This window comes from Pseudorca crassidens, chromosome 12 (assembly GCF_039906515.1).
Source record: "Pseudorca crassidens isolate mPseCra1 chromosome 12, mPseCra1.hap1, whole genome shotgun sequence".
Lineage (NCBI taxonomy): Eukaryota > Metazoa > Chordata > Mammalia > Artiodactyla > Delphinidae > Pseudorca > Pseudorca crassidens.
In genome coordinates this window covers 15,025,299-15,048,964 of record NC_090307.1, presented here as the reverse complement: position 1 = coordinate 15,048,964, position 23,666 = coordinate 15,025,299, and the positions used below count along the sequence as shown (strand labels likewise).

The 23,666-nt window shown below is 35.4% G+C and overlaps 1 pseudogene; it reads left to right on the top strand.

Annotated features, from left to right (window-relative positions):
- Positions 1 to 1,039: 1,039 nt before the first annotated feature.
- On the top strand, positions 1,040 to 23,308 carry LOC137204218 (glutamate decarboxylase 1-like; annotated as a pseudogene).
- The last annotated feature ends 358 nt before the right edge of the window (positions 23,309 to 23,666 follow it).

The window sequence follows — 23,666 nt, the reverse complement described above, 5'->3', positions numbered from 1 at the left end:
TATGTTTTATCAATTGTTAATTGTTGTAGCAATGCTTAAAAATTAAACCAAATTAATCTTGCTACAGTTTTAACAAATGTAGCCTGGATTATATAGGGCAATAGCTTATTTTACTTTAAGAAAGATCCATTAGAACTGGAAACAATACTACTAAGCTTATAAAATCCAAACTACAAAATTTAGCCATACATCATTTTCTGATTACTTTGTGTTTTTTCTATATAGCTATAGGTAAACAAGTTGATTTTATACATTATAGTTTGTACTTTCTTTTTTCCCATACATTGCCCAGAACATAAAATGATGCTTAACAACGAATTACTTGCTTGATTGGATATCTGGTTAAATACTTTTATTGAAGAAGACCTCAAGACTTACTATTTTCAAATATTAATTTTTAAAGAGGATAGATAACTTAATGGCGTTTCGATTCAAATACCTGTCTATAAATTCTAGTTCCACCATATATAAAGCTATCTTTGTTAATAATAATAGTTATCTACATCATAAGCCTATGCTATAAGGATTGAATAGAATAATACATGTGAGATACTTAGAACAGTTCCTGGGCCATAGTATGTGCTCAACAAGTGTTAATTATTATTATTTCTTAACTTCTTTAAATCTGTTTATGTGCATACTGGGAAAAATCTCTTTATAAGGATTAAAATGTGTGTACAGCACTTAGGACTCTTAGTATGTAGTAGAATTTATAGTTAAATGCTAATATGTATGCAAGGCACCTCAGGATCTTATATAGTAGGCATTGTTATAGTTAAACATGATAGGTCTTAATTACTAAATTACTAATCCTCTACACTAAACTGATAGGAAACTAAAGAGCCTTACGTAACTTCAGTAGAGCTAACGCTTCTCTCCAGTTTACACCTCTCCACCAGAGATCATGTGTAAATAAAATTGCTAATGTTATGAATTTTTTGGAGGCATACATTTGATTACAGATAAAAGCAGTAAATACATATTATCAGCATGTTTTAATAATCACAAATAACTTTCTTTCTCAACTTAGATAGGAAACATGAGAAAAAAATCTGTCTATCCATTTCAATCAGCTGACAAAGATGCAAAAAAAGAAGCTCACACTGAGAATTTAATGACTAATTTATCAAATGCTTACGCTTCAGGTATGGATGCCATTAACAAATGTTATTTGTTTTCTTTTTACAAAATTCTATGTCATCTATATATTTATTGAAGCAATTATGATTTCCTTAAGATCTGATTCTTCAGCTTACTTTTAAAAGTACACTTACCAGCTCAGTTTTTGACAAGACAAATAAGGTCCATCTAGGAGAACTTGAAGGGACAATTCTTCTGTCCAATGATGTTAATCTAAAATGGTCTATTTTTTGGTGAAAACTGTTATCCAGTGGGACTTTGAATGAAGATTACTTGTTGGATTTGGACAAATGCTGCTTCATTTGCTATTTGACATGGCCTTTTAATATCTTTAATATTTAATGATCAAAACTCAGTCTCATGGTGATTTTCTTTGGCTCTTTAGTTACTGACCCTGCTGTTTATCTCTCTTTTTTTTTTTCTCTAGATTTGTTGCCATCCAAGGATGGCAAAGATTTAACAAAATGTTTTCTGCTACAAGTGGTAAATATTCTTCTGCACTACATCGAGAAAACTTTTGATGTTAAGAGTAAAATATTGGACTTTTCATCATCCTCATCAACTGCTTGAAGGTTTGGATGGGTTTGACTTAATAGCCATCTGACCATCCTGAGTCTCTGGAGCAGTTGCTTGGTTACTGCACAGATACCTTAAAATATGGTGTTAAAACAGGTGATTTTCAAATTTGTGTGTCTGAACTGAACTGGATGAATAGCTTTGAGTTTACATTTGTGTTGAAAAATACTCCAATTTTATTCATTTTTATTTAAAACATTTGGTTTATTTTAAATTGGTATTGTCATATATGAATTGCTTATTAATTAACAGAGAAAAGTAAAAAAATGATTTTGATTTGGAGAGTTATATCTCAATGGCAAATAACATAAAATTTTTATTTACCTTTTTCATTTTTTTGTTTTATTTGATAATATTCATTATTGATGCTTAATTTATTGTCTCTATACATCAATAAAACATAGAGTGCTAAAATTAGATATATGTATAATTTATATATACAGCCTACATTTTAGAAAGTGTTTTCTGAATAAATTAATATCGTTGTAACTTGATTCTTAATCTCTTAAAGCAATGATACTTCCAGGAGCAAACGATATTTGAACAGGCTCTAGAGGCAAAAAAGAGATTCAAAAAGAGCTATCATGCACATCATCTTTAAGATATAGTGTAAAACCAGTGCAAAGAACAATCCGTTTTGGAGCTAAGGAGGGGAAGATTAATTTAAACTGAGCTGAATATAGATTGTTCAGTTTGACAAGTAATGTTTGGTGATCCTTTCTTAATATAAAATTTCAAAACATCATTTTACGAGGGACCTGGTTTTTTTCATAGTTGAAATTATCTATTTTTGGTGTTTTTTTATTTTTATTTTTTCACATCTTTATTGGACTATAATTGCTTTACAATGGTGTGTTAGTTTCTGCTGTACAACAAAGTGAGTAACTATACATATACATTTATCCCCATTTCTCCTCCCTCTTGCGTCTCTCTCCCACCCTCCCTATCCCACCCCTCTAAGTGGTCACAAAGCACCGAGCTGATCTCCCTGTGCTATGTGGCTGCTTCCCACTAGCTATCTGTTTTACATTTGGTAGTGTATATATGTCCATGCCACTCTCTCAACTTCGTCCCAGCTTACCCTTCCCCCTCCCCGTGTCCTCAAGTCCATTCTCTACATCTGCGTCTTTATTCCTGTCCTGCCCCTAGGTTCTTCAGAACCTAGTTGAAATTATTTATCTTTTTTTGGTGCTTTTTAAAAATTATTTTCCATTATGGTTTATTACAGGATATTGGATATTGTTTTCGGTGCTATACAATAGGTCTTGTTGTTTATCCATTCTATATATAATAGTTTGCACCTGCTAAGCCCAAACTCCCACTCCATCCCTCCCCCCACCCCCCTCCCCCTTGGCAACCACAAGTCTGTTCTCCGTGTCTGTGAGCCTGTTTCTGTTTCATAGATAAGTTCATTTGTGTCATATTTTAGATTCCACATATAGGTGATAGCATATGGTATTTGCCTTTCTTTGAGTTACTTTGCTTAGTATGATAATCTCTAGGGACTTGATGTTTTAATCAAAAAATGGATAAGGAACTTCGGAGGGAAAATTGTTTTACCTTTTAGGTGGTTGATCCCCCATTCACTGAGGTAGCTTTACACCCCGCATCCTTGGTCTGCTTTAGGTGGGCTCCTCACTCTGGCATTGGCATTCAAGCCCCTTCTCAATTCAGTGCCTTCTCATAGCTGTTCCTTGTGCTCATAATAATCCTCCTCCACTGTTTGGAAACCAACCAAATTGTCCCTGAAAGATCACCTCCTCCAAGAAGCCTTCTCTGGAGATTGCCTCTTCTGCTCCCCTGACTGCTGTGGATGCCCTAGGAATGGTCTTATAACATCCTGATCCTTTCCTTTGTAGTGATTTTTACTGTAATTAAACACATTTGTGTCATTACTTGATTATTGTCTTTTTCTTCCACCAGTCAGTGAGATCCCCATGGTAGCAGCTATGTCCACCTTGTATGCCCACTGGATCCCAATACCCAGCATTGTCCCTGCATATGATAATTGCTCAGGAATACTTACTGAATGAAGTAAGTAAAGTGTGCTTGATCCATAATACCTGTTCACTGAGAAACTGCTATAAAATTTAACTACTTTTTAGCCTTGTGTTTTTACTTTGACCCATTTGCAATTTTGTGTTTTTACTTTGACCCATTTGCAATTTTGTCTTTTTTTCTAGGACATCCATGCTATTTTAACCAGCTCTCCAGTGGGCTAGATGTGATTGGACTTGCAGGGGAATGGTTGACAGCCACTGCAAATACCAACATGTCAGTATCCTTCTGGGTCTAAGGAATGTGAGACTATTAGACACACAAGCAAGAGTGAAGATGTCAGTTGCGGAAGTTACATTTTGCTGGATAGGATGTTTGCTATATCAGAAACAAATAGTTGATACCCCGAGAGAAATGCAAAGAAGATGGTTCCTGTTCCCTGAGTGACATTTTGACTGGTCCTCTGGACAGTCTCTCTCTAGAAAATCTCAGGATATGAATTTCCTGGTAAGTAGTAAAGTTCAGTTTTTTAGTCTGAGTTATTAGTGTGCAGATTGGGAGCCCAGCTCCAGGATTGGAATCATTTCAACACTACCCAAAACAGCCCAGAGCACGTAGTCGAAAAAAGACACAGACAAGTATGTGAAAAGTTTCCTGAATATAAATTAGAACTTCAATCTGCTTGAAGGTGAAGAAAGTAAACTATTAAAGGAAAGTTAAATTGAACTCCAATGTGATTCCTTACAAATTTTGAACTTTGCCACAGCAAAACTTACAGTTATAAGAAAATTAGATACACTGCTGCAACGTTTTGAAGTACAATTAATTTTAGGGCAATATATTTCAAGGTTAAAGGGATAGGGAAATGATTAGATATGAAATTGAAAGGATCAGTCTGTGTCAGATGTTAATATAATTTAACTAGCTATCAAAAGAGAAAGGTGGTAGAAATTTAAACTTTAAAACCAAGAACTAAACATTTATGAGAAGTGACTGCTATGTGGGAAGACTGTGGTTTATTTTAACTGTTTAGTTGTCATTGGGATTTTAATGATGCACAGGGATTTATAGATGGTAAATGCATGTAAAAATAACCTGCACAGTTTACTGCTAGTTTTAATTTTTATTGCTTGATTATGGCCCTTTATTTAAACATGCATAGAGTAATACTTTAAAAAACATATCTTTTGAGACTATATGATGCACTTTATATGTTATATAAATTATCACACAAAAATCATTTTATAAATCTTGCTTCATTATTTGGAATCCCATTATTATGAAACTTAATCATTTTTTGTGTGAAGAAAATATAGATTCTTGGTTTAAACAGAGAAATAGTGGAAAGAATACATGGAAGATGCAAAGACAAAGGATTTAAGAGAGGGTTCTTTACCTTTGAATTTTTCTCATTTTAATGAGTGGATATCTCCATTGGATAGCTCCATGGGTATCTCCTACCATAATCTGAGATAATGGAAAAGCATGCGAGATGGAATTAACGAGAACCAAATTTAAGTCCTAATTCTACCATTTATTGGGTCTCCGTTGTCTGAAAATAATAATGTCTACTCCATGGAATTGAAGTAGGATCAAAAATGTAATGTGTGTAGAAGCTGAAATTGACAGAACACTGGCAGAAATGAGCCTCATTGAAATGGACATCCGTAGGCTTGCTATGTAAACTTTGTTCTTCTTGGAACTAGAAGCCTAATTCTAATAGGTAATGGATTTTCTTAATCTGTGTTTTTGTGCAGAGCCTGGGGCCAGAGTTTATAGATTAACACTTTATTAGGGCATGCCCTGCAGAGGAGCAGGATTGGGGGAAATGAAGGGAGTCAGGACAGGGCAGAGGGTAACATGAAGGGCATTTTAGACCTGGCTACCACTTAGTATAAACAGAGGTGAGTGCATGATCTCCTGGGATATATGGCCCCCTGTAAGTGACTGCTTCTAAGATCAGTCCCTCTGGAGGGAGCAAGGGGAACAAATTTATTCTCAACCAGGTCTCTTACAGCCGAAGGACTGCACGATGGGATGTTAAGTTCCCCACACATAATAACTGGGCATTCTTGGCATTACCAGCTGATTCCATGACTTGTGATACTAAGGGCAAAAGGAAGACCCTGGGGCTGAAGGTCAGAGACTGCAAGTGTGGGTGGGAGGCGACTCTCCATTGGGTTGTGGGTGAGTCTGAGTTAAAGTGGTCACAGTGGTGGCTGGGCCTGAATAACATCCAAAGGCCTTAGAGACAGAGAAAGCTGAGGACATCTGAAGTGGCACATACGTGGTCCCTGATACCGGCATCATATATAATTACACTTAGAGAGATCTTTACAATTTTTTTAAGAACAAATAAAAGGATTTCTTGAGAACAACTGAACCCATTTTTTGATTTCAGAGCTCACTGCACATGCATCACTGTTTATTGCATAGGATACATATAGAGAAAAGCTTAGAGCCTTCTTTTAAATCCCAGCTTCTTTCTCTGGAGCTAATTTCACAGGGAGACTCAGAGGAGAGTACCCGTAACAGTGCTCTCTGAATTCTTTTCCATGGGGCCCATGTGGTTCCTGTAACGTCTGCTTGCTTCAAGCTGTTATTGAAAACATAACCGTATTTAGCCTTTTTTGGGGGTGTGTTTGCTCACAGTACAGTCTTTAGGTGAAAAACGTTTATCAATCAGTTTTTAGAAAAGGCTCTTTCAGGTTCTGCAAGATATTGTCTGTAGCTCTAGATATCTGTCTTTCTAACTTGTCCCCTAGGCAATGTGTAAATATTTTCTTGATAACTGGACATTTTCTGTCCCAAACAGTGTTGTGTGTGTGCTGAGGGGACGGAGCTACTTTCAAATTCCTTTTGGTGGAAAATGAAATTCCCAGCTACCTCACAAAACCATGGAAACCTTGATACTTCCTTTGTAGAACTAACGCACTCTAGATCTGGAAGGGACCAGTCAGAACATATAAAACGTAACCATTTCTTGCACAGTCTATTATAGCATACAGAAGTGTGTAGAATCTCATCTAGCACATGCTTTTATTTATCCTCTTCCATGTAATATAATTCACAGTAGAATTTCTATATTATAGGTTTACCTATGAAATAGCTCCAGTATGTACTGTCATGGAAACAATTCTTCTTAAGAAAATGTGTGAAATTACTGGCTGGAGAGAAACAGAAGCAGATGGAATATTTTCATCTGGTAAGAAAAATGTTTATGAGCGAGAAGAAATATCAGGAGACACTCAAAATGTATTTCAACTAATATGACTGTTTTCCAGAGATAAATGTTCATAAGCCGTTGTGTTGGTTATAATTATAAAGAAAGTTTTTAGAAATCTTAAAGTTGTGAATTGTGTTGTTTGAGCTTTCTCTTAACACTTTCAAGGAAGGCTACTTTAAAAATGACATCAGTGATTTGGCACAATTTTAGTTTCAGAAAACTCTCAAATTGTCATGATTTCAATCCACATTTCTGATTTTGGAAACTAGATTAACAGTCACGATTTCTCTTCCATAGGTGGGAGTATATCAAACCTCTATGGTGTATTAGTAGCTCGTTATAGGCAATATCCAGAGATAAAAACAAAAGGCATGACAGCACTTCCATGCATTGTATTGTTTGTTTCTGAACAAGTAAGTATAAAGTTTAGATTTTTCCAACTTTTAAGAGTCTTCTAAGATACACTGATAAAGTAATTGAAAGACTGAGACTATTAGCTTCATTTTTCCATTAAATATATTCAGTAATCTGTCTGGATCTATGGATTAATATTGGAAAGGGGAAAAACAACTTTCCAGTTGGTATAGACTCTATAGATTAGCAGTACAGATAAGTCAGTATTAAAATTTTATTTCAACATAGGAGAAACTAACAGAAAAAATGTGATTATAAATATAAAACATTTTGCTACCTATACCATAAAAAAAGCAAGACAGAAAATTCAAAGATATAATGGTTCACTTTAAAGTTGAATTAAAAGAACGAGAATGTGTTTAATGTTTTCTTTTTCCAGTTAGGACTGTAAGAGTCGGTTGACAAGAAAGCTTTGTTTTTATAGGTCCTCAGCCAGATGTTTCTGATACTGACAATATATCCATTGAGGTCTCCTTTAGTTTTAATGTTCCAACCCTGTGCCTAGTAACAATACGTATTTTTAAAAAATCAATTCATCCCTCTAATAAATCCGATCACTTTTTTCTTTTCTACCATGGTAACAGTTATAATCTTAAAGTGTAATTGTAGTCCCAGCTTGCGAATTCTATCTAAAAGTACTTGGAAACACAGGGTTTTCTTTAAAATGTCCCCATGTTTGCAATGTCTTTCCTTTGCCAAACTCAAATTGGCATTATATAAATGTATATTATCAAATTAGAGACCACTGCTGCATATTTAATGTAATTTACTATAAAACTTAATACAATTGAAGATGCTTGTTTACAAATGTCATTTTCATCATTTCACATATACTTTTTAAATATAATGAGCAAATAAGCTGAAATTCCACAATACAGATTAAAAAAGAACATTTCCTATTTCATCTATGCATTCTCCATTGAAATGAAAATATATGGTTAGGATTTTAAATTTCTCTACTTGTTTCTCTCATATATCTGGTCTTTTCCGGGCAGCTAAAAATAACCCAGGCCAAGTTTATCTTTGAGCTGTCACCTCCATCTTACTGATACTGTTTACATTATGCAAATGCTACAAGGAGATAGTAGTCACCTAGAAGGCAAGAAATCAAAGTTGATGTCAAAGTCAACATTAAAAACTGCAAGCAGAGTAAGAATTGATTCATTTCTTCAGGCCTCACTCTTTAAAAAAAATTGGAAATTCAAGACTTAAACCTGTCCATAACATGTAAGGATTTACCTGGAGGATATTGTCACTAAATTTATAAATGACACGATTCATGTATATACAGAGAACGAGAATATTCAAACTCCTGCATTTAAAGAGTCGTGTTCTGTGACAGTGCCTCCTGGAAAGAGGTACTACAACCTTCTTCATCTCAACAAATGTAATGATAAGGGTCTGGAACTATGCCTTAAGAACTCTACTTGCGTGTGCGTGCGTGCGTGTGTGTGTGTGTGTGTATCCATGCACAAACCCATGCAAAGCTATGCGTATAAGCCCTAGTGTGAGTGATGCACTAGTGTAAGTGATGATTTAAGGCGGGAGAATTAATACCTTTCTTGTTTTCATTTTTGCCCAAGGGTCAATATTCAGTAAAAAAAAGCTGCAGCAATCCTCGGTATGGGAACTGATAATGTAATTGAAGCAAAATGTGATGAAAGGTACGTCCTTAATACATTCTCAAAATTTTTTATTATCATGCTTGGTATGAAGATTAAAATCCCATTTTTCTATTATCCCAATTTTTAGCAAGAATACTCTCCCATATTAGTTTCAATAATTTTAACTAGAAGTAATTATGAAACAAGCACCAAGGTATCCTATCCTACTGTTAAGACTTCTTTACTAAGTATAGTCCTAAATCAGTGAGACTGTCACATATCCGTTCCTTGTTTTAAGTAGATCCAGTTAGCAATATAATGATGTTTAGAGATGAAAAATTCAACTGCATTAGAAATCTACAGAGTGAAAGTATATTTCCATTTGTCTTGAATCCTACTTTTCATAACTAAACTACATTACAAATACATATATTCTGGGAGATCATTTTGATGCATATCAAATGTATTTATACATTTATGCATATCAAATTCTGTGTTATAATCTGCAACTTATTCTTTTATTTTTTTTGGCTCTAGAATATATCTTAGGAATCTTATCCCATGAATTTATACAGACCTTCCTTATTCTTTTTTAATTACTTTGGAGTTTTCCATTTTATAACTAACATAATTTCACATATCTTATTTAAAAGGGTTTTCACCTAGATTTTAGTATTTAAGAACAATGCTTAAATGAATATAATTATATAAATATATTTGAGTGTCTGTGTTTTAATATTTCTCATGTGAATCTCTAGAGGTTGAATTATTGGTTCAAAGAATGTCTACACTTACAATTTCATAAAGATTTTTATTTGCCCTTCAAACATTTTTCAGTTAATTGATACTCTTATCTACCTTGTGAAGCCTGAATATTATCAATACTTCTATACTTGAAAATTCTGATAGACAAAGGTGACGTTTAGTTACTTGGGACAATGTATAGCCAATATATGGACCAGCCAATTGTGTATTACCATGATCTGTCTGTTCATGTTTTTTGCCCATATTTTATTGGTGGTTTATTATTTATTGGCTTGTAAAAAAATATTTATATATTGAAAAGTTTTGAAATATAAAATATATGAATATAAAATATTTTGCAAATATGTTTTATGTTTATAATTCAATACTTATCTCAAGTCATTTGGTTTTCTTTATATAAATCCTGAACATTTCCTGAGAATCCCTCCCCCAGATACTTTATATCTTTTTTACTGCTATGAATAGGATATGTTCTATGTTTATTCAGAACAATTAGTTTTAAAAAATAGGAACCTAATTTTTGTAACCACCCATTTGCTCAACATTCTTATCATTTTCAAGAGTTTTTCAATAAACAATGTTAGGACTTCCAGGTATACAACCATATGTACTCAAATTAGGGTTTTTTTCTCCTCTTCTTTTTATCTATCTATCATCATCATTATAATCATCTAGCTAGCTAATAGGTATTTCTTCAGAAAAAAATACTATAATATTGATGGTAGTGAGCATCCTTATCTTGTTCCTGACTTTTAAATGTTTCGTCTGAATCATCAATAGACAGGATTTTAGTCTGAAAACTGGATGGAGTAGGAGAATATTGGCTTTTGGGTTTTTTTCCCAGAAATTCTCTGTGAAGAAATGTGAGGCCACCTGAATTTGTGTCATGTTCTTCCCCCACTCCCCCAATTTGGATACTTGATTTTTCTACCTTGATACTAAGAAGTCTTTATAATTAAAGGTTAATAATTAGGTAGATGAAAGAAAGAAAGGAAGGAAGGGAGGGAGGGAGGGAGGGAGGGAGGGAGGGAGGGAGGGAAAGAAAGAAAGAAAGAAAGAAAGAAAGAAAGGAAGAAAGAAAGAAAGAAAGAAAAAGGAAAGAATCATCTGTATCTTTCTTAGAAAAATCAGAATCTTCTGATTTGTAAGTAATGCTGATTTTAAGATGATTGAATAGTAAATTAAGCATTCTTTAACTCAAATAACACGATATTTAACATTGGTTTTAGACAATCAAACATTTACTTAATAGTTGTTTTTACACCTATAAATACCTTTGGGAGACAATAAAAACTAATTTTTTAATCTTGAATATTATGTATTCTTCTAATTGGTAGAATTGGTTTGTTTATTCACTGATAAGAAATCAATGTGTATTTGCATTTTTAAGGGGAAAGATGATTCCAGCTGAGTTGGAGAAAAATATATTACAAGCTAAAAGGAAGGTATGTTCTGAAGTTCCATATTTAACACACAAATGCATCTTAATTTTCTTCACCTTTTTTTTTTTTTTTTTTTTTTGCGGTTTGCGGGCCTCTCACTGTTGTGGCCTCTCCCGTTGCGGAGCACAGGCTCTGGACGCGCAGGCTCAGCGGCCATGGCTCACGGGCCCAGCCGCTCCGCGGCATGTGGGATCTTCCCGGACCGGGGCACGAACCCGTGTCCCCTGCATCGGCAGGCGGACTCTCAACCACTGCGCCACCAGGGAAGCCCTCTTCACCTATTTTTGTTAGTGGAAAACAATTGATAATTGCTAAAGGAAATAAAATAATCCCTAAATGTAGGAAATTTCTTCTAAAACTGAAGTGAAATAATTAACATTGTAGTATTTCCTGATAATTTTGTTTCTGTTAACTATCAAAAGAAAAGTTATCAGGATATTTACTAATAAAGGGGTTTGGTCAGCTCTATTGTTGTGGTATGATTTTCTGAAAATAAATTCAGAGAGAAATAACAATAAATGAGACTCAGAGGTAGTGGTATTAGTTCATCTTATGGTTAAGCTACTTTTTCCATTACTGTAGGTACCTTTGAGTATTTGAAATTTTTAAGTACTTAATGCCCTTAGTCAAAGTTATCCAGCTTCCTGATGTCCAGAAGTGTAACGGTTAAGTAACAATATTAGCATAGGAGTGGACTTCATGGGATTGTAAGAATGATGCAGCTTTTGTCATCACCAGGGCCAAACTCCTTTTTGTGTCACTGCCACAGCTGGCAGCACAGTGTTCGGGGCCTGCGACCCACTCCACGACATCGCAGATATTTGTGAGATGCACAAACTCTGGATGCATGTGGATGTAAGTCACGTCCTTGAGTCTGGATCATGGTTCACCTTTTTAAAAAGATGTATCCTATGAATAGTCCTTAAAATTTTTTAATTGACATTGCAGGCAAGACAAAAATTTCTGTAACCCTAATTTTTATAAAGAATAAATATCAAGAAAGAATAGTCTTATTTGCATAAATTATCTTAAATTAGACTTAATACACTATCATGGAATGAGCTACAAATGTATCTAGTGTTTAAAAAAAGTCTAAACCTCTATTAATATTCAACCAACAATTTAGAAAATCAGTTTAAAGAAATAGTTAAAACAATTTTAAATCAAAAGGACTTAGCCCATTACTCTAATATACGTTTCTTAATTAATAGCTATTATGGAAATCAAAAGTTTTGATGCTATTAGTTTGGTACAGTGACTTTGGGCAAAAATGTCTTTGGCTTTGGACAAATTTAAAGTTATATAATACGGTAGATATTTTAATTTTTCTGTAGTATTGCCAAATCTGATTCCAACTTTTAAAAATTTCTGTCTCTGGAAATTACACAGAAGGTATCTCTTTGAATTAATTAGAAAAAAACTTTACTATGTCATGAATAGACAATGAAAACTAATAGGACGAAATTTTTAAATGCATTGTTCTTCTAAGTAGGATAATTATAGCCAAGTTTATAATTATCTTGAATAACAATTAAATCTTCATCAACTTTTGAAATAAAATTAACATAGGAAAAAGCATGCAGTGCTATGTAAAAAGAAATAGAGGGCTTCCCTTGTGGCGCAGTGGTTGAGAGTCCGCCTGCCGATGCAGGGGACACGGGTTCGTGCCCCGGTCCGGGAGGATCCCACGTGCCGCGAAGCGGCTGGGCCGTGGGCCATGGCCACTGAGCCTGCGCGTCCGGAGCCTGTGCTCCACAACGGGAGAGGCCACAACAGTGAGAGGCCCGCGTACCGCAAAAAAAAAAAAAAAAGAAATAGGAACACAAATCCTTTGTATCTGTTACAGGCAGCTTGGGGAGGTGGATTGTTGCTGTCCAGAAACCACTCCTATAAACTCAGTGGCATTGAAAGGTGAGACCTGGGCCATTGCTTGTGCAAGCGAAAGAACCTATTTATGCTTCTATTTTCTTTCATTAGACGGTGAGCACTAACTGGGGCTGTTTTGTCACCTAGGGCCAACTCTGTGACCTGAAATCCACATAAACTCATGGGTATCCCCCTTCAGTGCTCTGCTATCCTGACTGGGGAAAAAGTAAATAATTTCTATTTTCAAGTAGGGACATAATGGATGTCTTGGTAATGATTAGCTTCATTGTGAATGTTCAAAACCAAACTAATTGTGGCCTCATTGAATTAACGTAGTGCAGCACCATTTGCCCTGTTGAAGAAAACTGATCCTTCCCTTTTGATCTTTTTATTTTATGATATAGTCCTTTTATTTAAGTTAAAATATTGCAATTATTTTTTCCCATTCAAATACTAACTGCTTTCTTAGGGCAAGTTTGAATTGCTCTTTAAAAAATCTAATTAAGATATTTAACTCTTCTTATTTCTTTGAATCTGCCTTCTCTGTCATAGTGCAAGTTTTCATCATCTCTGATTGGAATTGTTTCCCCTCAATATCTTTCAGCTTTTAGGTAGTCCTTCATCTATGACCAGTGTCATTTAGCAGGGAAGATGGACCTGAGGTTAATCTCATTCATTTTCAAATCTTTGCTCTAACATGTATGAGCTTTGTGATCTCTAACCTCTGCTATACTCTCCAACTTATCTATTACAATTCCCTCTTTATTCCCTTATAAATTATCACCAATTAAGCAAGAATTGAAGGATTATAGGTTTACAGTCCCTTATTTACAATTTTAAAATTTAAAGACATTCTGAACAATTAATTTTTTTGCAGTTCATCAGGTGACAAAACCAATCCTGACCTGTTGTGAGGCTCATATTGACTCTATGTACCCACTTAATGTAGATATTCATACTTCACTATAGAAATGTTAATGAATTTGATTATGACATACAGCCCCAGACCCCAATGAAATGCTGCATTATCGTCTATATATGGACTAAACTACTTATTATAAAAAAATCTGTATTTTGACACCCACCTGTTGGCAAGGTTTTCAGAGAAAGGATGTGAATTTATTTATTTATTTAACATCTTTATTGGACTATAATTGCTTTACAATGGTGTGTTAGTTTCTGCTGTATAACAAAGTGAATCAGCTATACATATACATATGTTCCCATATCTCTTCCCTCTTGCATTCCCTCCCTCCCACCCTCCCTATCCCTCCCCTCTAGGTGGTCACAAACCACCTAGCTGATCTCCCTGTGCTATGCGGCTGCTTCCCATTAGCTATCTACCTTACGTTTGGTAGTGTATATATGTCCATGCCACTCTCTCACTTTGTCACCACTTACCCTTCCCCCTCCCCACATCCTCAAGTCCATGCTCTAGTCTAGTAGATCTGTGTCTTTATTCCTGTCTCACCCCTAGGTACTTCATGACCTTTTTTTTTTTTTTTCTTAGATTCCATATAGATGTGTTAGCATACGGTATTTGTTTTTCTCTTTCTGACTTACTTCACTCTGTATGATAGACTCTAGGTCCATCCACCTCACTAAAAATAACTCAATTTCGTTTCTTTTTTTTTTTGCGGTACGCGGGCCTGTCACTGTTGTGGCTTCTCCCATTGCGGAGCACAGGCTCCGGACGCACAGGCTCAGCAGCCATGGCTCACGGGCCCAGCCGCTCTGTGGAATGTGGGATCCTCCCGGACCGGGGCACGACCCTGTGTCCCCTGCATCGGCAGGCGGACTCTCAACCACTGCGCCACCAGGTAAGCCCAAGAGCAGCATATATTGTCTCTCCAAACACTATGACAACAGCAGGACATGTCTACACCCTCATTCTGCCCCTTATTTATAATTTTTAACTGTCCCTTATTTAAAATTTAATTTAAATAATTGACATGCTTTTAGGAAGCTATTCCTATCACCTTCTTCCTAGTACTCTATAGGAAGATGGGCATTAGGTTCTGTTCAGATGAAAGCTTTGCCATGAACTAACAACATCTTTAATATATTGGGGACCTGGTCCTCTCCATTACATTACCCACCCATGGACCCTAAGGGACTCTCTCAGATGTCAGTATCAGAGGCAGTTAGAGCTGGTTAGATTTTTATTTGGTAGATATGGAATTCCTAGTACAAAACACTAATAGAAAAATACGTTCTGTAACATGAATCACAGAGGCAAATTCATGATCCTACTTTGGTTAGTCTATAATATATTTGCAATAATATATTGGTTAGTCTATAATATATTGGCATTAATATATTGGTTAGTATATAATATATTGGCAGCATTTTCTCTTCTAAATTTATCTCTTTCATCAACTGCTTTTTCCTAACCTTATAATCACCTAGTTCAAAACAAGCATTAAAAAAACCACTTTGAATAGTGTATCGACATTGGTAACTCACCTTAAATTCTTTTGATAATGAGGCATTGAAATAATGAATACATTCATTCAATAGTAATGGATCTACCATTCATTGAACATGTATTAGGCTAGGAAGCTTTACGTATGTTATTTAGCTTATGTTTCCCAACAGTTGTGCTGGTTATATCTGTTAAATAGGTAAAGAAATTAACTTGCTAGTGGATGAAGAGAACTACATCTAAGGAGCAAAGGTGACAACTCACCTAAATCCAAAATATATTTTTTTCCACAAATTCATATTGTCTTTCTTAATACAATTCATAGCACCATGGGAATGCCAAAACTCACCTGGGTAGTGATGAAAAGCAGGCCCATCATCTTTTGCATATGGAGACTGCTTCATAAAAATGGTGTATAAACAGATGTTATATAAGTAGGGCCAGTCCTGGGAATAGGAAAAAAAATTCAGCGTACCGTGAAATGGGAATTCTTTTATATTATAGAACATTTTTATATACAAGAAATCAGGTTCAGGTAAATACCCATGATGGGCTTGAATGGGAGGAGTCGACTTGCAAGTTTGTAGCATGATTTATAACTAGTAAATATTTAAACATCTGCTATGTGAGTCTCCATCAGTACTCTTCACAAAATAATGGGCATTAAGAATGAAGTCCAGAGATAGAAATGAAAGATTTCATAGTTTTTCTCATTTGCTATAATTACAGAATGAATACTTCATTGATAGTAGGATGAGGAGCCACCTTTAATGAAATTCATATTTCTTAAAAATAAAATTAGTTACCTAAAATACTGTGATAGGTTACAAAAGTAAGTAAGAAGAAAATCATATAGTAATGTAAGATTCTACAAACATCGATTATTATGCAGAAGCAAATCGAATGCAAAAGCTTCTTTTTGGTTGGATTTTCTACATGGGTTGGACTGGTTTTATATTCATAAAATGACTGTGTTTGGCCAGGAGAGTGCTATAGGGAGCTTAATTGTCCAAGAGCCCATCTGCTTCTCTTAAATTCATAACTGCATTTGCCCTGAGGCTGTGCTTTCCAGAGTTTTCTCCCAGTCAATCACTGATTGAGCACGGCAGGGATTCTAAGGCATTCCCATTCCTGAGAGACAGGAGACTCTCTTGATAGCTGAGTTGGTGTGAAGAGTTCCCAAGGGCCTTTCTAAATTTTACTTAGATTTCATCATACTCCAGGACGCTTCTTCCCCACCTTTCCCCACCTGTTTCCTTCACTTAGGGTCAGACTTATGCACAGTCTGAAAGCTCTCCCAGTCTGACTGGCTCCTTCCCACTGTCTTTCACACAGGTACTTCACTAATGAAGTCCTTGCACCTTTAATCTCATCTTGGTGTCTGCCGTTTGGAGGACCTGGGCTAACAGAGTCCAATTAAGTTCAGAATAGAAGTGCCGTTGTCTTTACTATTCAATCTTTGTAGATTTTTTTCAAGAAACTTAAAGATACATTCACGAGGAGGATGCATATCCTGATACTTTTCATTGCCAATTTAGTATGCATTGAATGCCACCAAAAGCTCTATGTGGAAAATTGCTGAAGAGTAATAAACTCTATGCCAAGTATTTCAATGATATTTAGCCCCATTTCTTCAGAATTCAGAGTAGGAATATTCTAATCAATAATTTCTATTAACTTTTCTGCAATTTTTTCTTCCTCTAATTACTTACAGCTTCTCCCTGAACCAGACTGCCCTCAAAGAAAAATATCAAATGATAAAGTGGTTAGCTCAAAATATTAGTCCACTGCTATTTAATCATGTCTATTCTTAAGCATTTCAAAGACTAGTAATGCCTTCTCCAAACCAATATTTTTACAAAATTGTGAAAGTTGGGAGCATCTGACCAAATGTTCATACAATCAAAGCTTTTTACACATTTTGATTCATATATATTTCTTGTGGAGAAAAATAAGGCTTTGAAAAAGGATAAAAAGTTGCGTGCTAGGGTTAAGTATTTATAATTTTAAATAGTATGGTAATTGTCAATAAGAAGGTTACATTTGTGCAAAAATCTGAAGAAAGTGAAGAGGAGATCACGCTAATAGTTAGCTGTGTAGCAAGAGGGAATCTCAATTTAAAATCTTAGAGACTGAAGCACACCTGTTGCATCTAAGACACAACAAGGAGATCAATGTGGCTAACATGGAATGAGCTGTTCATATGAGGAAATAATGTAAGAAAGAAAATGAAAGGGTTCCTCCGTCATTACTCTTTCTTAGAACTCCATTGCCTTTGGTCTCTGTTGAAAACAAGTTCTGATTTAAACAGAAAGTGTAGCCTCTTGGGGGCTCCGAGCATCCCCGCTTACTTAGTTGTAGGTGTAGCATCCTTACCTCGTGCTATTTGCATTGTCACTGAGTTGCCACATATGGTAGGACCAGTGGAATCCCCTGCTCATTGTGCAATGCAAAGGCTATGTGTGCCTGGGGAGGCAAGGAGTGGCAGACATATATGTTGTCTGTATCTCCTTAGCTCATAGGCATAATCCATTGTCCCACTGGACTTCACTTTCAAAACACAAGTCCAAAATAAAATTTTAAAGAATTTCAGGACAGCGACAGCAGAGCATTACGTTAAGCCTGAAGCCCTTCTGAATGTGGGCCCTGTGTGACTGCACAGGTTGTGTGCTCATGAAGCCAGCTCTGATCACAAAGGCTTAAGTATTGAGAAGACACTGAAGTACCACCTCATATGGCTGTCAAGGCTCTACACTACACAAGCCTAGAGTAACTATGAACACATACCCTCAGCATGGACATACATGGAACGTATGGACAGAAGCAAAGAGACCAGTTAGGAAGCAATTTCAGTAATGCAGTGGACAGTGATTGGGCCAGCATAGTGGCAGTGAATAGGTTAAGATATATTAGATTCTCATTACGTTTTAAAGGTAAATCCTGTGGAATTTTCCAAAATATTAGATGTGGGGAGTGAGAAAAAGAAAGAGGGTCAAGGATAAGAAAACTTTGATGTTTTGGGCCTTAGCAACTAAAGGATAAAACTGATGTATTACTGAGATTGGGAAGACTGGGAGAAACAAGTTGGTGCAGACAGGTCAGGAGTTCACTTTTGGACATTGATTTTGAGACGTTTATTAGTTATGTGAAGCAGGAGACTGAGGTTCAGAGATGAGGTCTCAGACGGAAATGAAAGTGGGAGAGTCATCAACCTGTATATACTGCTTAGAGCCATGAGACAAGTGGAAATCACCAAGGGAAAGACGGTGAGTGGAGACAGATTGGTCGATTTTTCTGTGCCTCCATTATCCACTTTATAGGATTCTTCTAAGAGTAAATTAAACTAAGAGTACAAAGCACTAAACTACATACCTGATATACTGCTGAAGCTCAACAATTGTCAGTTTTAAGATGCACTATGCCAGCCAGTATGCCAAGGGCTTTATTTGTCATATTTCTTATTTTAAAAATTTGCTCTGCATACTAGACAGATAAAAAATTCATGTCAAAATATTTATCAAACATTTGTAGATCTAGGCAACCAAACTTAGAAAGGCTGAGTAACTTGCCTCAAGTTCCACAGACAGTAGGGAGTAAAAGCAGGTTGAGGGGATAGAAATAAGAATGCAGTGAGAATATATAATACCTACTGTTAGTAAGATACTAATCACATTTATTTAAATAAGTACATTTAAATAAATTTAATACATTTCAGGAACTTCTTCAGTGTAATTTAAAGGTACTTACTTGAATGAAGCTTTTGATTTTTTTTAACTACAGGGAACCTATGGCTTTGAGGCACAGATCAACAGATATATGGAACTTGCAAAATACTTTTATAAAGTTTTAAAGAGAAAAGATAACTTTAAGCTAGTATTTGATGCAAAGGTAAGGACTCGATTAGTGGGCTTTTTTTGTGAGAGTGAGTTTAAAGTATCTATACTTTCTTTGCTGAGTTTTTGTTTTGTTTTGTTTTGCGGTACACGGGCCTCTCACTGCTGTGGCCTCTCCCGTTGCGGAGCACAGGCTCCGGACGCGCAGGCTCAGCGGCCATGGCTCACGGGCCCAGCCGCTCCGCGGCATGTGGGATCTTCCCGGACCGGGTCACGAACCCGTGTCCCCTGCATCGGCAGGTGGACTCTCAACCACTGCGCCACCAGGGAAGCCCTTTGCTGAGTATTTTTTTTACTTGAATATGTTACCTATCCAATACTTTGAGATAATTTAAAAGTTATATGTAAAAATTATTTTAAATATTTTATCTAAATGCAAAACATTTCGGTTTTAAAAACTTTTCCATTTGAGTTCTCTTTCTTACAGGCCGAGGGTCCAAAAGATTAATTTGATGATTATACTCAATTTTTAAATTTTTGAGATGAAACTCTTTGGTTATAATTGCTTTTCTGATTTTGATGGCACTGAATTAAGAGTAATTTAATTGTTCCTAGTTTTTTTCTTGTATGTTAGAGAATGCAGTTGGGTTTCTGGATAGTAGATGACATAAGAAAAAGTGGGCTTTAAATTATATGATAATCCTTGGTTAATCATTATTAAAGTACTAAGTAGATATTAATGAAAAAATGGAGAGTTTTGCTAGTATTCTATCCATCTTCCTCTGCAAGGCCCAGTCAGCCAACCCAATGGCATGCTTTAAGTCATGCTAGTAAGAGTAACTATTAGGAAACAAAGGTGCTTGGTCTTTTTTCTACATTGTCTCCCTCTGATTGTATTATTTCTATTTTTGGTTAGTCTCGCTCAGTCTTAAGTGGAAACTAGAAGTAAAGAAATCTGTTTGTTTTTAATACTGTACATTCTCTGATCATTTATCTGCCTCTCTGAAATGAGCTTTCATAAACTGATTTAAGTAAAGTTCTCTTATACCCCTTTATCTATATAAAAGACATCTAGTCACTGAAGCCAGAACCTTGAATTCATCTTGAAGACCTAGCAAAGATCAATTCTATCTTTTGAAGATTTGGGAAATTTAAACTCTTCTATCTGTACCCGTGGCCACTGCTTCAGTGAAGTCCTCTCCATTCTCTCCTGAATTACTATAACATTCTATTAACTAATATTCTCCTCCCCTCAATTGTTCTCTCCCCTAATTGATTGTCCTGAATGACCTTACTCAAATATAAAATTGGCACTGCCATTAAAATATTTAATATATTTTGAGGAATGGGCATGGGATGGATGGCTGAAGACTGGGCACTCTGTGAGGACACCATTTCCTTTATCTCTGTATTTGGTGCCTGATACATGTATTAGATCCTCAAAAACTATTTTAAAATATATTAAAAGTTAAATACTTCTGGGATAATTAAGGAATTAGGTAGGGCTTTAAGGATACTTATAAAATTACTAAAGAATTAGGTAAAACTTTAAGAATACTTGTAAAATTTTAATTTTTTTTTTTTTTTTTTTTGCGGTACGCAGGCCTCTCACCGTTGTGACCTCTCCCGTTGCGGAGCACAGGCTCTGGACGCGCAGGCTCAGCGGCCATGGCTCACGGGCCCAGCCGCTCTGTGGCATGTGGGATATTCCCGGACTGGGGCACGAACCCGTGTCCCCTGCATCGGCAGGTGGACTCTCAACCACTGTGCCACCAGGGAAGCCCTAAACTTTTAATATTTGATTTAGCCTGAGTTCACCAATGTCTGCTTCTGGACTTAAACATATCCCAAAAAGTTTGGAAGAGATCAAGAACTGCAAAAGGTAAGTTTGTGTGTATGGTGTGGTATTTATCATTTTAATATTGCCTTTGAAATAATGTGTCTGGGTTAGTTTGATTGGTTAGTGGAAGGCGGTAATGTGGTCTTAAGCCATTTTTTAAAAATATTTGTATGGAACCAAGTGAAATCTCAACCCACCAGTCATTTTGCAAATTAATCTAGTCATCCTTTATATAATTGAAAAATATTTTTTGAATGCTAATATTCAATCTACTGAGTTTTTTACCCTTTGGTTAATTCATTCATCAGTTAATGCTTGCCATATGTTCCAGAGGATTTAGAGGTATAAAATGAATAAGACAGAATCTGAGTTCTAAGCTAGAAGGCTTAGTGGGGAGAAGATAAGAATAGAAATAATTACAATTTTTATGAGCAACAGAAGATATACTTGGAGAAGAATTATCACATTTGAAATATTTATCATAAGGTCATCTGAGCAAGAATCTAGGAGAGATTTTATTACAGATCAGTGATCAATACTGAAAAAAATCCAAATAAATGTCATAGCAATGAGAAGATTTAATCTTTACCCTAAGAATGTATATTAAAATAAAGAGAATTGCCACTATTACATGTTATTTAGCTATACATTTACTGTAAGTTTTTAACCTATCTTAAGCATGCATTATATACATACATTTTATAATAGTATCACCACCACTTTTGAGTTGACCAACATCACAACTACTCATCTTAGGCAATGTGATCCGCCCTAGGAGAAGTTGAACATAAACTATCTGATATCAGTGTTTAAGGGCATCAACTTTTTATGTCATCAGAAAATTTCACTGGGCTTGTAAGTCTTAAGAGAAAATAGAGAATTTTTTTGGTTTTGTTTTGCTTTTTGATAATACCCCTTGTTTAAATATTTTGTGGTTTGAGGCAAGTATTGAGTGAAGCTCTTAATTTTTTTTCTTAACATGTAAGTGTTACCTTTTACTAGGGTAATTACTACCAGCTGAGAGTTAGCGGAGTACACGTTTACAGAGAGCGAGCTATTTCCTGGAGATACACACACTCACCAGAGAGCCGTCCCTCTCAGAGATCTGCGCATGCTCCTGGATGGAGGGCAAAGGGGAAATATAAAGCAGTTTTTAATAATATTGCAGGCAATAACTAATACCTTTTATTTTATGGTCATGTTGATTAATTAAAATATTAAAGAAGGACATTAAATGAAATGTCTGACCATATAATGACTATATAAGCATATATATATATATATATATATATGTATATGCCCTGCCATATATAAAAACTTATGGGAAAGTTAAGTAATGGAGAGCATCTGTAGCATTTTAAAGGTAAACTGTGCAGGAGTAGAAGTTTCGAGAAGAGGAACACATTCAATAGTTACAGAATACCCTCCTCTTCCTCTCCGAGCCTCAGTACCACTTTGTCTTATAATAATAACCCAAGGGCGTAATGTGATCTAATGTCACGTGCATGGTATTGTTTTAGGAGCTGTGCAAGATAAACAGATAGAATTTGTCTCTGTAAAATTTACAAAGAAACTATGTTTTGCTGCAAAACAGTGACCTTGTAGAAAAACTCAAGATGTATTGTAATGATTCAAAGAGCAGAAGTTAGAATACCAAAAGATACTACTGCTTTTCCATTTTCTATTTCATTTTACCTCTCCCAGATACTTCTACTTGAATTGCCATATAAATAAAATGTCACACAACCTTCTTTAATGTATTCTAGCATACTTGCATTATTTTGTGAGTTTGGTAATTGTGAATCATGGAGTAACAAGAGCTACAGTATGAATATAGAACGTGCTGCCTTTTCTCTGTACTAAGCTGCTTCTTAAAAATTATCCCTGACAGTTTTAAATTGCCTGCAATTTACTTCAAGCTAATGATAGTTAGGTAGCCATCTAGGATGTGGAACAGTATTTACTTGTAAAATTTCCTTTTAATGATATTTGCATTTATACACAGACTGCTCCAAAGATTAAAGCACAAATGATAGAGGAAGGCACAGCCATGCTAAACTACCAGCCTTATGGGGACAAAGTAAATTTTTTTCGAATGGTCTTTTCTAATCCTGCCACAGGACAAACTGATGTTGACTATGTTATTGATGAAATTGAAAGACTTGGGAAAGATTTATGATACTGCAATATGATTTTGAATACCAAAACTAAACACCAACTTTAAAGATTTACTGCTGAAGATAATAAGAAAGGAATATTATAAATGATATTCTTTCTTCAGAACGTTTGATTCTCTTTTATCCTATGTTATACAAGATGAATAAAGAACAGTGGGTCATTGAAGATTGATAGATAGATAGATAATAGATTCAATTTTGTTTATGTATTTGTTTTCATTAATTCAATGAAAGATTATTGAAAATCCATTAACTGTCAGGGACTTTTCTTGGTGTGTTAGAATACGTCAGTAAATAAGAAAGACAAAAATCCTACCTCTTGTATAGAAAGAAGTTCCATTGTGAACATTTGGTAAGTTA